Below are 17,724 nucleotides of genomic sequence, written 5' to 3'. Positions count from 1 at the left end.
GCCTCGTGCTTCACCGGGCTCAGTCGAATACAATACTTACCTACAATAATGACCTACAATAACCTACAATAACTACCTAGATAAACTACCTACAATACCTAACTACAATACCTACCTACAATCTAAATACATGGTTTAAGCTTTACTCGACACCATATAAGAAGCCAAGCTTACCTCCCGCTAGAGAAACACAACCTCACCCGACCAGTATCCACCGCGCGTGGATATCGGGGATAAGAGATGCTTTCAGTATTTCTTCACCCAAACAGTCGCTGATATTGACCTAAGAGTCTGAGGTGACCACAGGTGGGCCAGGCTGTCTGATTTGATGGGACTATATATTTATTTTTATAAGGATTTGAGAAATTCTCCCACGACCCCTTTTTGGTTATGTAGTGTATGTCCCACTGGTGAAGCTCCTGGAACGAAAGACAATTTAAGTTTTACAAGTTCCCTTATGTCTGGTCCCAGATCTGTTCGTGCTGTACTCCTAAGGTCATTGTAACTTGGCGAGACAGCACAAACAGATCTGGGATCAGTCATAAGGGACCTACAGTATGTCTGGGATATGTCTCTTTTCTGCCTTTTATGTAGTATGCTTTTTTTATCTCAACAATCCTGTTTGCTTCTAGCATTGTCCCAGATCGTATCTAGGAGTTAGTTTAGCCAATTTATCTGACTTAGTGTTACATAAATGTACAGTTGCAAAATTCTAGTAACTTTAACAGTTTGTTCCAATTCCTGCTTATTCCATCTTGAACCAGGAATTTATCAACCAGGATGTCTGGGAAACCGGGGAATTTTGGGAACGTGTTTTTTTTTGTTGCAACCCTACAGTACACAGTCACATAGTCTCTGAATCCCAGACAACAGCAGTGATTAGGGTGTGGGATTTATGACGGAGGGTCCTCTTCAGACAGACGACTCTCCAAACAAATCACGAGGCTGAAAAAACCCCTCTATTTCCTCTCTTTCTCTCTCCTCTGTCTCTCTCCTCTATCTCTCACTCCATCCATCATACTCCTGGTAGCAAGTTGTACATGTGGTCATAATAATACTGACATCACTATGAAATAAACAATCCTCCACTCTTTCCTCTCTCTTCCTCTCATGTATTCTAAATCCTCTCTCTCTGTCTCTCTCTCTCTCTCTCTGTCTCTCTCTCTCTCTCTCTCTCTCTCTCTCTGTCTATCTGTCTCTCACTCTCTGTCTCTCACTCTCTCTCTTTCTCTCTCTCTCTCTCTCTCTCTCTCTCTCTCTCTCTCTCTCTCTCTGTCTCTCTCTCTCTGTCTCTCACTCTCTCTCTCTCTGTCTCTCTCTCTTTCTCTCCCCCACCTGTCTTCTTTCTCTTGTATTATCTCTCTCCCCTCTCGTCTATTATCTCTCTTTCTCTCTCAATCTCCCCCTTCATTGTCATCCTCCTCTCCCCTCTTCTCCCTCTCCATTATCACACTGTTTGCTGTGTAAATGTGTCTGTGGCATTAGTAGAAAGGTCATCTGTTGAGTCGTTCCCCAGTGGAGAAGGGCGGCCTGTCTAAACTGCCTGAGATGTGGGGTGTGTCGCAAATGGCATCCTATTCTCTATATAGTGCACTAGTTTTGAACAGGGCCCATAAGGAAATAGGTTGCCATTGGGGATGTAACGTGACCTTCCTGTAGAGAAGGTCTATGGAGGCTTCGAACGGTAGCACTGTGCTCTATGGTCCTTAGGGAGTTAGTATTTCTATGAATAATAGTGTGGCGATGGTCCTTAGGGTTGTAGTATCTATGAATACTATCTGTGAGAGTCAAACGTCGCATAACCTTGTGACATTGATTGATGTGGGTAGGGATAGGGGGATGGATGGATGGAGGCAACCGTCTCCCCCATCACTGCGGCTCCTCGTCCAATCAGAGAGAGAGAACTGTGTCACACCACAGCCACGCCCTTCATGTTTGGCTGGCTGGGGATGATGTCACGTTCCGATTGGATCATCATCCTTCAAAGTCAAGAACATGTACAGGAATTAAAGTTACACGGAGCCTGTAGGCAAAAGCCAAGTGAAGTCTATCAGAAGTCTTTAAATGCTTTTACCACAGGCCCCAACTGAAATTAATGTCTCTACTGATGTAGCAGGAAATGCTCATGTATTTCACTAATGGGCCTCCCCATGTGTAACATGCATGTTTATCGAGTCTCCTTAATAATTTAACTGCAGATTAGTCGATAAGTGGGGATAGGTTGCGCATGGTGGGTTGTGTGTGTGTGTGTGCTCACGCACGCACGCGTGTGTGTTTGTACTGATAAGACACGGCAGATTCAAATGGAACACTGTGGTTTAATATTGATGAAGATTAGATGAAGCCTACAGCTCAGCCGAATCCAAAAACATTATTTTATGTTCTGTTTCTATCAGTGGTGCAGCGGGTATAGTTTAGGATGTGATAATCCTCATTTGTGGCCTTAGCTAAATTAATTAATTAAGCAGTGTGGGTGGGTGGGTGGGTGTGTGTGCGGGTGTGTATCTGCGCGTGTGTGTGTGTGTGTGTAATGGTGAATTGGACATATGGGTATAATAAGCAGGATGATCGTGATGCTCTGCTCCCACATTCTGCCAGAGGGGGCTAATTTACAGCATTCAGCTTGATAATAAGTGGGGATTAGAATATAAGTCTCTCTTTGATTCTCTCTTCTTTAGCTACTGGTATGGTCTGGTAAGCCTACTCTGGAAAAGCACGTAATGTACTGTAATGATTTTCAGTCAATAAATGCGCGAGGAAAAAAAACTGCACTCGCACATCTGAGTTGGCTTGTGGGAATAACCCGATGAAATCTCTTGCCAGTATCACTAAGGTTGTCTATAAATGCATAATAAAGTAGTTGCCTATTCTTCTGTTTTATGCTCCTCCGCTAATGGTTTTGTAGGCCCTTAACCAGACTTAACCCAATGGGCACAGATGTCATTTCAATGTCTAACACTAGAACCGCTGGGCCTCGAGGGACGCCCCTTTAAGCTAACAAGCAGTCATTCTGACTTCAACATTCTAACAGTGTCATTAATACATTTCGTATATGCTATCGCTAAAATAATCGTTTGGTTGTGTTCATGAAGGTGTTAGGTAACATTAGAATATCATTTTTCTTTTATTTCAAATAACAAAATAGCGTTTTCATTAGTTTGTTACTGTAGGCTATATGTAAAAACACAAAAAACACCAATTCAACTGGTCAATACATTATATTGCCTTTGTTACAACTATGAAACAGAAAGCATATGTGTTGGTACACGGTAACAGCTTCTTTTTATAACGTTTTTTATTTCTTACAAAATACCCCAACCACAAAGACGCATGGTTGTCAAAACGCACGGTCAAATGATGAAAACAGTAGCCCAAACATCATAAGCGCCAAGTGTGCTTGATAAATAGTGGAAATCAGCACAAAAGCAGTAAGGGCATTATAATGAATTTAAGTGTCAATATGACAGCAGTCAAAAATAGTCAATTATTGTCAGCTCGTGCTTAAATTGTCTGTTTTCACACAATGGCATCAGTCGGATTTCATTTAGCTGTCAAACACGTCGCTTGCAGGTGACACCGGTGTCTTGGGTTCTGTTCTTTGTGCAGATGGCCACCAGTCACTTTCTTTTCCCTGGGAGCTATGCGCAATTTGGCTCGCATGGAATCTTTGCTGCTGCCTTGGCCCTCATATGTCTCTCATGTAGCCAGTATGCCAGACTCATGATGACGTCTCTCCTGGGCATGGTGTTGTTGATGCACTGCGTTGATAGCAGCCCAAGTCAGGCATGTTGTAGAACACAGCAACAGGCCAGCAGCGGGTGTCTCCTTTCACAGAGTACAGCCATGCCATCTGATCCAAAACATCCTCCCCAACCTATGGAACAGAATATAGTAGAAAACATTAGGATTCTTTTCCCATAGGAAAAACAACACGTGTTCTACAGAAGAGCATAATGCATTGCATAAGTGTATCTATTATGTAATATTGACATACCTTTTGTTTGTTTGTAGTGCGTAATAGGATCCGTTAACTCTTCATTGTGTCCCAGTCGATGGCAACTGTCGGATGCATGGTGCTCATGACAGAAACGTACTTTCTTGCCTTGCATTGGTATAGTGTTTGTGTCGTCTTGTCGTTCTTTAGCACCGTTGTGGAGTACGACGGCTGTGCAGGTGCCTTATTTTGCGCAGAGGGAGGGTTCTCCCGTCTCACTTTGTTCATGGTGCCGACTAGGCTTGTTTTCTTTGCAGTACTTGTTCGCCAATGACAGTGAAGTGAAGAAATTGTCCATGGTGACATTTCTCACCTGCTGCCCGATGTGGATCTTTTCCGAATCGGCGCCGACCCTTCCTCTTCTCCTATCTCTCGTTTCATTCGGTGGTTGCGCTGGCACCTGCTCAGTGCGTACCGTTCTAGCTTTTTTTGCGCTTAGGCCTCAGAGGTGTAGGTTCAGGCTGAGGCTCAGAATGAGAAGAACAATCAGATGTCATGATTCTTCCCCACCATCTGAGTCGTTTTCATTCAGATCTTGTAGCAGCGCTAACGCAGCATGTGCATCCATTCCTCTTGGTCTTCTTGCCATTGTACATTACAGACTCTCCCACTGTGTACTCCAAGTAGGCCAGAGTAGACTGATAAGACTGCTTGGATTTGGTGGACTGATATAGGGTACATATCATTTTGAGGTTATGATTAGAATCGATCAATACAATAGAATGGCCCTCTGTTCTTCATTCACAATTGGTGATTACATAATTATGCATTGTTCGCTTCCCCTCGCTCATCAACTCACCCATTCTCTCCCTTTCCCATCATACTTTACTTAATTTATTTAATCTGTTGTTGCATGTGTGAAATTAGTTTCGGTATAGTTTAGGTTCAGTTTCGAGGCAATTATTAGGGTGATTATCAACTGGCCACTGCACCTTCCAATGTTGGGAGAAGGAGCGGAGCAGGCCCTACTGTCGGGAGAAGGAGGGGCAATGGGGAAAAACCATTCAAATAATGACATGCCCTCCTAAAACTGGTTATAACTCCAGTTCTGTTTGTGATATTAAGATACTAACAATGGCAATGTGTTATATAGACTTATTTAGAAAAAGTCAAGGACGGAGTGGGGCATGACTTTAAAAAATGGCTGAGTAATAAAATAAATTAATTAATGAGCAGTCAAAATGACTGCTTTAGCAGTTCTAGTGTTAATGGTTGAGATACAGTTGTGAATCAACATTCATTCAATGTGGGGTTAACTAAACGTTGAAGCCATGCCTCTAAAAGCTTGGTTAAAGGCTAGATTTAAAAAATGCTGTAGGTCGGTGACTTGGAGATCCAATTTGTTATCGACATTGATACAATGTACCAGTTGTGTACCATTGCAATAACGTGGAAACAACGGTGATTTACAGATGTACCAGTGGGCGGGCACACGCACATACACACACACACACACACACTGTTTCAACTCTGTGGGTGGAAATGAGTCAGTAAGATCCTAAATTTAACGAATGACATTCTATTTGCATGCTGTTTTGTTTTTTACCCTGTCATTTGTCACACATAACAGAATGCTTAAGATAGCAACCCAGAGTCGTGTTCATTAGGCACGAATCGGGAAAAAATTATCCAAACTGAAGTGAAACAGGGAGGTATTTTCTGACCTTGTTCAATAAGAATGGCTCGTTTTCATTTTCTGTTGCACAGAGTTTTGCTACGATGGGCCCTAATGAACATAGCCCAGACCTAAACCCCCCAAAGAGTAAGCCCAGGGCGACAGCAGCTGCAGTGAGAAACTCCCTGTAGTCTATATGAATATCAAAGCTCCGCTCTCAGTGAGTTTTCAGAGATAAAAATGTGTGTCCCAAATGGCACCGTTTTCCCTATGTACTGCACTACTTTTGACAAGGGCCCATAGGGCTCCGGTTAAAAGTAGTGCACTACATAAGGAATAGGATGTCATTTGGGACACAGCCAGAGATGGTAGGAGCGATGGGATGTCTGTAATTGTCTGACACTTGACTGTGAGAGAGATGGAGAGATGGAGATCTACCATGGAGCGGAGGTGTGTGTGTGTGTGTGTGTGTGTGTGTGTGTTTGGTATTTATGTTTTGGTGTGTGTCTTATATCTCCATCAGCAGTTGATTATCTCACTCTAGCTGACCTCTCTCTCCCTATCCCCCTCCCCTCTTCTCACCTAGATGCCAAGTCCTGCCCGAAAAGCAAATTCCAGTGCGCCAACCGCAAGTGCCTGGCACCCATCTACGTGTGCGATGGCGATGACGACTGCGACGACGGCTCTGACGAACTAAAATGCTCCTCCCGCAACTCGCCAACGACCACCTGCGGTCCGCACGAGTTCCGCTGCAACACCTCAGAGTGCGTACCCGTCATGTGGAGCTGTGACGGCGACCCCGACTGCCCCGACGGCTCTGACGAGTGGCCGGAGCGTTGTGGGGGTGAAGGGTCGCAACCGCGACGCAGGGTGAACTGTACGGTGGAGGAGTTTCGGTGCGCCAACGGGGAGTGTGTGAGGCTGGCGTGGAAATGTGACGGGGATCCGGACTGCAAGGATAAGTCAGACGAGGCGGATTGTCGTAAGTGAATGGAAGTGTTTTTTCTCTCTCTTAGATACATATTAGGCCTTTTTACACAGAATGATTCTTAGCCCCGGGCTATCCCATTGCTCCAGTCTAAGACTTATCCCATATTCACACAAGCATTTCTAAACCCTGGGCTAACAGACAAACACAACACACAACCAATGTTACATTCTATGTATAGTCCTTCATGGGCATTACATTTAAGCCTTACCCGCACCCGCGACCGACGTTCAAGCCCTGTCCGAACCCGAAATCAGAAACACGCTAACTTCCTCCGTTTCCCGTTTCCTCCTCACCGGCCCCCCCTGCTCTGCCTGTTTGGGTAACCATAGCAACGGCTCCTCTTTGTGCCGCTCCTCAAGCTAAGCGGCGTGTGAACGCACCTGTACATACACCTACACATCACTGAGATCCAGAGCAAAGCCCATATACACTTACTTTCACAGACACGTGTAACAGAGTTGAATGGAACTGTAACCTCACTCCCCAGCTTGAACTGTTTCCACTTGCGCTGTCGAATTGATACCTTTTCGGTGGCGCAACTGGCTAAGACGTTGTCAAGCAGGCGGTCACGTGTTTACATTTGTGTTTATTTATTGTTATTATTATTGGCCCAGCCACGCTTTTCGGGGGACAAAAGTTACATTATTTTACATTTGTGTTTTTTTACAGCTATTTTATATACATTATTCATACATTTGACATACATTATACTTTTATACACAGTATTACATGACAGAAATATAGTTTGATATACACATTAAAAGGTACTCATATATGGTATACATGATATATGGTGTTTTCGATTTTAGATCATGACCTTTTAATCCCAGCCCTCAGCTAATCTCAGCCAATCCCATCGATCTCCGCAGACCACCCTCTTGATTTCCATGTGCTTTATATTTGGGATGTCTTGCATGAATTCTGAACATTTCTAATAGTATCCACAGATTATAAATGAAAGATGAATATTTTTGCTAAGAGTATTATTATATTAATTTATTGACTATGGCTTTGCAAATCGCCCAACAGTGCTATTTGTAGGGTTCGTTTTAAGGGAATGTTGTGATTTTTCAGCCACTCCTGAACTTGTGAGCAGAAACAAGCTAGAAGGAGGCATTTCCAAATTATGGATAGTCCTGAATGAATCGTTAATAATGATGAGTGAGAAAGTTACAGAGGAAAGTTATAGACACACAAAGATCATACCCCCAAGATATGCTAAATTCTCACGATTACAAAATTGGGGGAGGTTCGCAATTCTTTTGGGGGGGTATATGATATTTGTGCATCTGTAACTTTCTCACTCATCATTATTAACGATTCATTCAGGACTATCCGTAATCATGGTAGCATCCACATTAATGTAGAAGTGTTCAGAAACATATTCTATTCTTATTTACAATAAAAGTGACACTAAAATAACACAATACATTATTTACCATTCATTTCTATAGGACACAAAGGAATCTGAAATGCAACCAAAACAAACAGCAAATGCATCCAACAAGTTTGTGGAGTCACAAGCTTGATGTAATCAATGCGTGCTAGGAATATGAAACTTTTGACTACTTTAATACACATTTAAGTGAATTTGTCCCAATACTTTTGTTCCCCTAAAACGAAGGGACTATGTACAAAAAGTGCTGTAGTATGGATTAAAATACCCTCAAATTAAAGCTGAAAGTCGGCACTTTAACCTCATAGTCATGGTATCATTTCAAATCTAGTGCCCACGCTACAGACAGCTATATCGGTCCGCTAATACAGGGGGCACTGCAGGACCCTCAGCTCCCCTACTTCACGCAGCTATGCCCAACACTAGTTGCTAGGCAACCCATTAATGTCCTTGAGCGTTTAAAAGCCCTTGAATAATATCGAGGTCTTGGGTTTGACAAGAAAGCCAGGGCTGGGTAGAACGTCATATCACTGTGTCTCTGTGGCACTTTTGGCCCACCACACTATCACTGGTGTGGTGGTCATATAGCGTTATTCAAAGTGACTGGTAACTTACACGTATATATTATTCATTGTTATGTGGCCCGTGCTTTTGAATAATAATGAGATCTTCAGTTTTGACAAGAAAGCCAGAGCCATCGCTGTGTCTCCGTGTGTCCCTTTTGGCCACAGCGAGGTTATTGGTCGCGGACACCGTTTTGCAGGTGTTATCGCAGGTGCAGCGAAACGCTTATGTTTCAAGCTCCAACAGTGCAGCAATATCTAGCAATACAATAACAATACACACATAATCCAAAAAGAAGTCATATCAGAACGAGTTCAAGCTACACTGTTATTGTATTATGATGGAGCACACATATTGCTTGTAGTACATTCAGTAGTAGTACAGTGTACTGTATGTGTAAACTGTATGCACTGTATTCTCTGTATGTTGCCAGACAGACAGACAAGAATCAAACCCACAACTCAGTGTTTCCCCTAGCTAGATTATTTTCCAGGCGGGGCGCTATATCTAGGTCCTCTTCAACCAACGTTTTTAATTAAAGACAAATGAGCGCCTAGACTAAACAATGGTAGGAGAAACACTGCCACCCACAACTCTGTTGTTGCGTTGCATAACCCTGCTGAGCTACCTGATTCCACTATTGGTACAGTATCTACAGTATGATTCAATAATGTGGAGAGGCATTCCCAGCCGTCCTGTCTCTGTATGAGAGTGTGTTTTAGTGGTGGCGCAGCACTAGATTAGTGGGCCTTAATCAGATCCCGCCGCTGCTAAATTTACATTTACGTCATTTAGCAGACACTCTTATCCAGCACGACTTACAGTAGTAGTGAGGGCATACATTTTCATTATGGATATAAATGAATATAGGGGAAACACTGTATATTGTTTATAGATCTCCTCTTCTAAGCCTGTAGTCTAGTTACAATGTTTATCCAACTCTCTCTCCATCCTGTGTGTGTGTGTGTGTGTGTGTGTGTGTGTGTGTGTGTGTGTTTGTGTGTCCATGTGCTACAGCTCTGCTGACGTGCCGCCCAGATGAATTCCAGTGTGGCGACGGCGCCTGTATCCACGGCACCAAGCAGTGTAACAAGGTCCACGACTGTCCTGACCAGAGTGACGAGGCAGGCTGTGTCAACGGTAGGAAGGCAGTTTCATGTCTGGGCTAGGGAATTAATGGCGACTGTGGGGGGTGGACTCTGCTCTGCTCTGGCCTCCATCTTGAGGCAGGATATCGGTCACCTGTCTGTCTGTGGCTGGCTGGATGGATGGATGACAATGTCTGGCTGGATGGATGGATGACAATGTCTGGCTGGTTGTGTGTGTGTGGCTGGTTGGCTGGCTGGATTTCGGGCTGGATGTCTGGATGGCCGTCTGCTTGGCTGGTTGTCTGTCTGGTTGTTTGACTGGCTGGCTGGCTGTCTGTTTGGCTGTCTCTGTCTGTCTGTTTATGTATCTGTCTGGCTGGCTGCTTGTGTCTGTTTGTCTGGCTGGCTGTTTGGCCAACTTCCTGACTGGCAGGCTTTATGTCTGGCTGACCTTTTGTCTGTCTGTCTGTACCTGTCTGACTGCTTCTCTGTGTATGTCTTCCTGGCTACCTGTCTGTCTGCCTGTCTGTAGTAAAACTATTTCCCCATCTCTTCCTGCAACAGCCACTAAGTGTGAGGGGCCCCTGAAGTTCCTGTGTAAGAACGGAGAGTGTATCGACAGCACTAAGGTGTGTGACAACGTCAAGGACTGCAAGGACCGCTCCGATGAGCCCAAGAAGGAGTGTGGTAAGGACGCGTGCACACACACACATTTTAAATATGTTTTTTTGAATCCACAAATCACATTACAGTCGAAGGATTCAAACATCTCAAAGATGGCGGATATAGGACACTTATGTACCTTCTTCTCCATACAGCAAGGCTGACACATAGCAGTACCTTGCTAGCTGCTTTGCCTTTGTCTTATGCAGGCCTGCAATCTGAAGGCCACACACTGTCAGCCTATGTACATGACCGGGACTGCCAAATATCATTACCACAAGTTTGCACTCATACCCAAAGCTGTTCAGGCATGACATAAAGGGGCTGGTATTTCAGTCTGTTCCATGTAGGATAAAAACACAAACACACATACTGAGAGGGTCCTCTTCAAAGGGATTATGGCCACTTTCCATCCAATCCCTGCTCAATAGCCACTCACCCATTGCTCCTAATGGGCTCAACCTTTCGTGTAGTAGAGGACTGGAGTGATCTGTGAACAGTGGGTGTGTTTGTGTGCGTGTGTGTGTGTGAGAGAGGTAAAGAAACTGTGTGTCTGTCTTCTGTCTCTCCCTTTGTAACTCTCCCTGTATCTCACCTCTCTCAGGGTAAGGATAAAATACAGGTGCCTCGTGGTGTAGCGCCTGGCCTAATTGTTACTTTCCCTGGTTGTAGTAGGACTTACAGACAGTGAGACAGACAGTTCCTGCGTCCCAAATGGCACCCGATTCTCTATACAGCGCACTGCTTTTGACCAAGGTTTATTTTGTCTTATTATGCCTCTATTTCTTCCAAAATAAAGTTTCCTTGACAGAATAATAATTATCCTCTTTGACTGTGCTTTTTTGGCTTCAGTTGTAGTTCTTACTTTCACTTATTTGGCATGCTTGCCCTCCCAAAGTGGTTGACTTGTTGTGCTTAGGGTTTGGGCAGTATCCATATTTTCATACCGTTATACCGTTTCTGAACTATACCAGGGTATATGGTATTACCGGAAGTGCACACAAGGGGCAATTTGTGTTTATTTTTCTTTTTTTTGGGGGGGGGGGGGGGGCACAAAACAATTTAGGCAACAGGGATCTTGATACATGAGGGGATGAAGCTTGAAGCTTGATCTTGACATCTAGCCACTTAGCTAGCAAGTTAGCAAATCAAATGCATAGCTGAGCTGGATATAATTTATTTGACACATCTTAGATTTCTTATAGTTATACTTAACTTATAGTTAGTTATAAGCAGTGGTGTAGCACGCACCCCCATTTTTTAAAACGATATTGAAAATCATACTGTCTGTATTTGGAAATACACCGGTATACTGTATAAACGGTATATCGCCCAAACCTAGTTGTGGTAGCTAGGTTCATCCTCCTGGTTCATCTTTTCTACCCACAACTGGTGTGCATGGCCAGTACGGCATCGGTAAATGAAAGTAGGTTTCTTATTTTTGCTACGTTTCTTAGATGAAAAAAGGCTGCTCTGGAAATGTTCTTTATGTGGGTGTTGAAGGAGAGGTCAGAGTCAAGTGTAAGACCGAGGTCTTTGACAGATTGTTTTGCTATAATGACAGCACCATCTATTTTAACAATGGAGTTGTTTTTTGGGGGGCAAAAATAATAATTTCTGTTTTGTATGAATTTAGGTTCTATAAGTGCAATATTTGTGTGACGTCACCGGGTTTCATTGACAGATATAGTTGAGTATCATCAGCATAACAATGAAAGTTAATTTTGTTTTTGCAAATTACATCTCCTAGGGATAACGTACAATGAAACAATAACGGTCCCAAAACCGCCCCTTGAGGTACGCCGAATCTGACACTGGTTAAGGGCGAGGATTCATGATGTAATTGCACAAATTGGAGTCTGTCTGACAGATAGGAGCGAAACCAAGAGTGCGCCTGACCTTGAAGACCGACATTTGTCTCTAGGCACCTGAGGAGAATATGATGGTAGATAGTATCAAAAGCTGAGCTTAAATTGAGAAGTATTAGTATAGAGAGAGTGTCGTTGTAATAATAATAAGTAATAACAAGTAATAAGTCATTAGTGACTTTTATACAGGCGGTTTCAGTGCTGTGGTGAGGTCAAAACCAGACTGATAGGATTCATAGCTCGAATTTGGAAAATCTGTAAATTGCTGGGCCACGGCTTTCTCAAGACTACACACCTCCAAATCCCTAGAGACAGGGTAGCAGGGGAGTGGGACAAAATAAAATGTGCGATGCTGCAAAAAGGCAGGAAGAGTGAGATAGGAAGGGGAGGTGGAGAGGAAGGGGAGGTGGAGAGGAAGGGGAGGTGGAGAGGAAGGGGAGGTGTAGAGGAAGGGGAGGTGGAGTGGAAGGGGAGGTGGAGTGGAAGGGGAGGTGGAGAGGAAGGGGAGGTGGAGAGGAAGGGGAGGTGGAAGGGTGAGATTAAAGGAGTGAGAAGAGGGTGGAGAGAATATAAGAGAGGCAAGGGCAAGGAAGGAGAAAGTATGAAACCGAAACAGAAATCCCAAAGGGAGCTCCTCTCCTCTTTCTTTTTTTCTGTCTCTCCGTCTGTCTCGTCTCTTTTTAACTCTCTCTTCCTATTTTTCTCTTCCCTTCCTCCCCCTCTCCCTCTCTCCCCCTCTCCTGCCCCATCTCTCTCTTTCTCTCTCTCTGCCCCTCCCCCTCTCTCTTCTCCTTTCTCTCTCTCCTTCCCTCCCTCCCTCTCTGTCTCTCTGACTTCTCATCAGCCTTTATTCAGCTCATTAAAAGCGTGTCCACAGACACCTAACGCTTCCCTCTACTCGCTCAACCCTTCACTCGCAAGATGTTCCCCTTTAGCGGAGCAGCCCAGCAAAACACACACGTTTATACAGCAGACACACCAAGAGACAGATGCTGTAAACCACACATACACTTATACACTTATACACTCACACAAACATTTATACACAGACACGACACACACACACACACACACACACACACACACACACACACACACACACACACACACACACACACACACACGACACACACACACATTTAGAAGCACACACACACACACACACCAGCCAGGATAATGGGCCCAATTTACTCCCCTCAACCTTAACACTGCAAAAATAAACCGGAGTTTATTTCTCGGTGCACTCAGGCATGTGTTTTTATGTATTTGATATTTTACCGTTCCATTAGAAATGAAAGCCTATTACCACAAGTATTGATTGAATGCTGTATCATGATGCAGCCTTTCTAAAACAGGCAGATGCTGCTTTTATCCCCGGGATGAGCTTATGAGGAGCGACGATGCATTAGAGGTTTTAAAGAGAGCGGGAAAAGGAGAGAGCGAGGGAGGGTGGGAGGTAAAAGGGATAGAGAGAGAGGGGGAGAAAGTGTGTGCACGTGTGTGTGTGTGTGTGTGTGTGAGTACATACAGGTAACTACCAAAATAACGGAAACACTTGAGTAAATGAGGGATACAAAGTATATTGAAAGAAAGAAAGAAAGAAAGAAAGAAAGAAAGAAAGAAAGAAAGAAAGAAAGAAAGAAAGAAAGAAAGAAAGAAAGAAAGAAAGAAAGAAAGAAAGAAAGAAAGGTCCTTTGAGGCTACTTGAGTGTGAAAACTGTAACAGCTTTCCAAACCAGCTCTCATGGATAGAGAGGCATGATTTAGAGGTCACCTCCCTAATTACATTTACATTTACATTTTAGTCATTTAGCATACACACATTAGGTGGAAATTATGTCATTAACAACCAATGTTTACTTTTTTATTTGGCCTAATGGCAGTCAATTGAAAAACATTCTAACAGTATTTCTGATTGTCTTCTCAACTCACCATCACATACTTTTAATGAGGGTCTATGATAGTCAATTGAAAATTAGTCTGACATAATGTCTCTTATCTCACCACCACTAATGAGATGGGTGTGGCTTGATGCATGTCGCGTCGGAGATTCTCAGGGGGCCACCTATATCGATATTTGGTTTTAATGGAGACGAGAGCACTGAATCCAGCTTCACACAGATATGAGCCGGCGAAGGGTAGCCTACCATGAGTTTTATGGTGCTTTCAAAACAACTGGGACCGAGGTCAAATCATGACGTCAGTGATCTTTAGGTCGGAAAGTCGGAGCTCTAGAAAGAGGCCTGAGTTGGAATTCCAAGTTGGATTACCATTTAAAGTGATTTTTCCCAGTCGGAGCTTGTTTCTTTCCGAGTTCCCAATTGTCTTAAATGCATTGAAGTCGGAAGTTAGAGATTTCCCATTTGCCAGTTCTGAGTTCCCAGTTGTTTTGAACGTGGCGTTAATGAGGGAGACGGCAGGGTATGCCCTTTGAGTCAGGAACCAAAACTCCTCCGTAGTGACCCGTGAATGCGTTGTCTGCAGCACATGACTGCTCGATTAGCTGTTGAAAATTATTATTATATATTTTGTACCCCTTTTTCTCGATATCCAATTGGTAGTTAGTCTTGTCCCATCGCTGCAACTCCCGTACGGACTCGGGAGAGGCGAAGGTCGAGAGCCATGCGTCCTCCGAAACGCGACCCCGCCAAGCTGCACTGCTTCAATTGTGCGCCGCCTCATGGCTCTCCCGGTCGTGGCCGGCTGCGACACAGCCTGGTGACGCCTCGAGCACTGCCACTCGGGAGGCCCAGCTGTTCGATTTCACCTAGTGGCATGTCAACTGAGCCAGGATCACAGTCAAATGGATTGGGAAGTAGGTCCCAAAGTACTCTTCCAAGCGTTGGAGGTGAGCAGTCATCACCCGTGTACTGGATCTTTATATTTACCACTTGGGTCCTGTTTCAGTACTGATGGTGTTTTCTATTCTTTTCTTTTCATTACACAGAAAGTCAACCAGGTCTGTTATTTTATACAGCAGTTCCACTCTCAATGCGAAAAATCTATCCAACACTCCCCCTCGATAACCACCAAGCCTCTGTGTGAAATAGAACATTGTCATGCTCTGATCCCATATCTCCACATAGTTTTGGGAACAGGCGTGGGCGCAGTGGATGTGGTTTGATGTAGTTTACAATCGAAGTTACCTGCTGCAGTATCTCTGAGTTCTCTGGAGCCCCATCTGTGCCAAAGCCCACTATTCAATCCCATATGGAATCTGTTTTTATGTCAGTATAACCTCACAACACACTGAACATCCCCTATGCCGTTTCATGCTCAGGGATCATGAGACAGAACAATATGTCCTCGTGAATAGCATCCCCCGAACATGTATAGCGAACAAAAGTGAATGCATGGACATTTAGGCCCTCACCATTTGGAGAGCCTAAACTGGGGAGTTTTTGAGTCGTTCAGTCAGAGTTCCCTCTTGGTTGCTAGCAGTAGCATAAATTATTTGTTTAACAGTGTTATCTGACAAAGGTATTGATGTGAGTTTCTGTGCCTTTGCCTCCCCACACATTGTTTTCACCATATCAATTGTGTCCAGTAATATTAAAGTCTCTGCAATAGTGTGTGGTTTCATAGCGTAGCAGGCCTAGCCATTCACCTGGGAATGATTCAAGTGCAACGGTCAAGTGCAGCCTTTTCCCATGATCTAACGTGGCTCTGTGGTAAAATGTTGTCTTTTAGATATGAATAATTTTCATTTCGATTTTTAAGGTTAACCAAATTACAATGATTTTGAGATACAAATACGATATTATAATACACTATATATATACAAAAGTATGTGGACACCCCTTCAAATTAGTGGATTTGGTTATTTCAGCCACACCCGTTGCTGACAGGTGTATAAAATCAAGCACACAGCCATGCAATCTCAATAGACATTGGCAGTAGAAAGGCCTTACTGAAGAGCTCAGTGACTTTCAACATGGCACCGTCATAGGATGCCACCTTTCCAACAAGTCAGTTCATCAAATGTCTGCCCTGCTAGAGCTGCCCCAGTCAACTGTAAGTGCTGTTATTGTGAAGTGGAAACGTCTAGGAGCAACAACGGCTCAGCCGCGAAGTGGTAGGCCACACAAGTTCACAGCACGGGACCACCAAGTGCTGAAGCGCGTGGAGAGTAAAAATCGCCTGTCCTCGGTTGCAGCACTCACTACCGAGTTCCAAACTGCCTCTGGAAGCAACGTCAGCACAATAACTGTTCGTCGGGAGCTTCATGAAATGGGTTTCCATGGCTGAGCAGCCGCACACAAGCCTAAGATCACCATGCTCAATGCTAAGCGTCGGCTGGAATGGTGTAAAGCTTGCCGCCATTGGACTCTGGAGCAGTAGAAATGCATTCTCTGGAGTGATGAATCTTGCTTCACCATCTGGCAGTCCAACGGATGAATCTGGGTTTGGCGGATGCCGCTACCTGCCCGAATACATAGTGCCAGCTGTAAAGTTTGGTGGAGGAGGAATAATGTTCTAGGGCTGTTTTTCATGGTTCGGGCTAGGCCCCTTAGTTCCAGTGAAGGGAAATCTTAACGCTACAGCATACAATGACATTCTAGACGATTCTGTGCATCCAACTTTGTGGCAACAGTTTGGGGAAGGCCCTTTCCTGTTTCAGCATGACAATGCCCCCATGCACAAAGCGAGGTCCATACAGAAATGGTTTGTCGAGATCAGTGTGGAAGAACTTAACTGGCCTGCACAGAGCCCTGACCTCAACACCATCGAACACCTTTGGGATTAATTGGAATGCCAACTGCGAGCCAGGCCTAATCTCCCAACATCAGTGCCTGACCTCACTAATGCTCTAGTGGCTGAATGGACGCAAGTCCCCGCAGCAATGTTCCAACATCTAGTGGAAAACCTTCCCAGAAGAGTGGAGGCTGTTATAGCAGCAAAGGGGGGACCAACTCCATATTAATGCCCATGATTTTGGAATGAGATGTTCATACTTTTGGTCATGTAGTGTATCTACTGTATATATTTTTGTATATACAGTATATTTATTTTCATAAGGATTTTGGGAATTCTCCCGCGACCCCATTTTCATTTCACGCGACCCCTAGTTTGGGAACTGCTGGGGTACGCTGTTATTCACTGATCTACCGTGATTGGTGGAAAGCATTTTTCAGCCATCCTTGATTGTTTAATTGGGGATAAATTAGTCTTCATTGTGTTCAATCTTAATTCACTTTCTCTGCTTTCATTCACTCGCTTCCTTCTCTCACTCAGTCCCACTTCAAAACAGTGAGTGAACATGTGAGCGTAACTTGACTGGCCGCTATTTGATAGGGTGTTACCGAAGAGGAGAGGAGAAAGCTGGGCATTGTGGAGGATCAGAGATGCTGAGAAGCTTGAAAACAAATTATTGAAGGGCACTCAATAGGACGGTGTTGACGCCTTCGGAACTCGATGGAGATTCCATGGAGTGGAACTGAGCAAGTGGGGTGAGCGACTGAACGGAGAATGAGAAATGGAATTGGGCCACTCTTTCAGTTACTATCATGGTTGTGTTCATTTCGACACGCACCGGAAAACGTTT

General features: G+C 44.2%; 1 pseudogene across 1 annotated transcript in view; it reads left to right on the top strand.

Moving 5' to 3' along the window:
• The window catches only part of LOC311150521 (low-density lipoprotein receptor-like), a 96,644-nt pseudogene that overhangs the window by 45,668 nt on the left and 33,252 nt on the right, over positions 1–17,724 (top strand). Inside the window, exons 4-6 of the transcript in view lie at positions 6,196–6,591; positions 9,578–9,700; positions 10,213–10,446. The product of the transcript in view is annotated as a low-density lipoprotein receptor-like (transcript). The remainder of the gene's footprint in view (positions 1–6,195; positions 6,592–9,577; positions 9,701–10,212; positions 10,447–17,724) is intronic.

This window comes from Coregonus lavaretus, assembly GCF_964263955.1.
Source record: "Coregonus lavaretus genome assembly, chromosome: 23".
NCBI classification, from domain to species: Eukaryota; Metazoa; Chordata; class Actinopteri; order Salmoniformes; family Salmonidae; genus Coregonus; species Coregonus lavaretus.
Note: the sequence above shows the minus strand (reverse complement) of the source record. Positions and strands in the feature narration are given on the sequence as shown.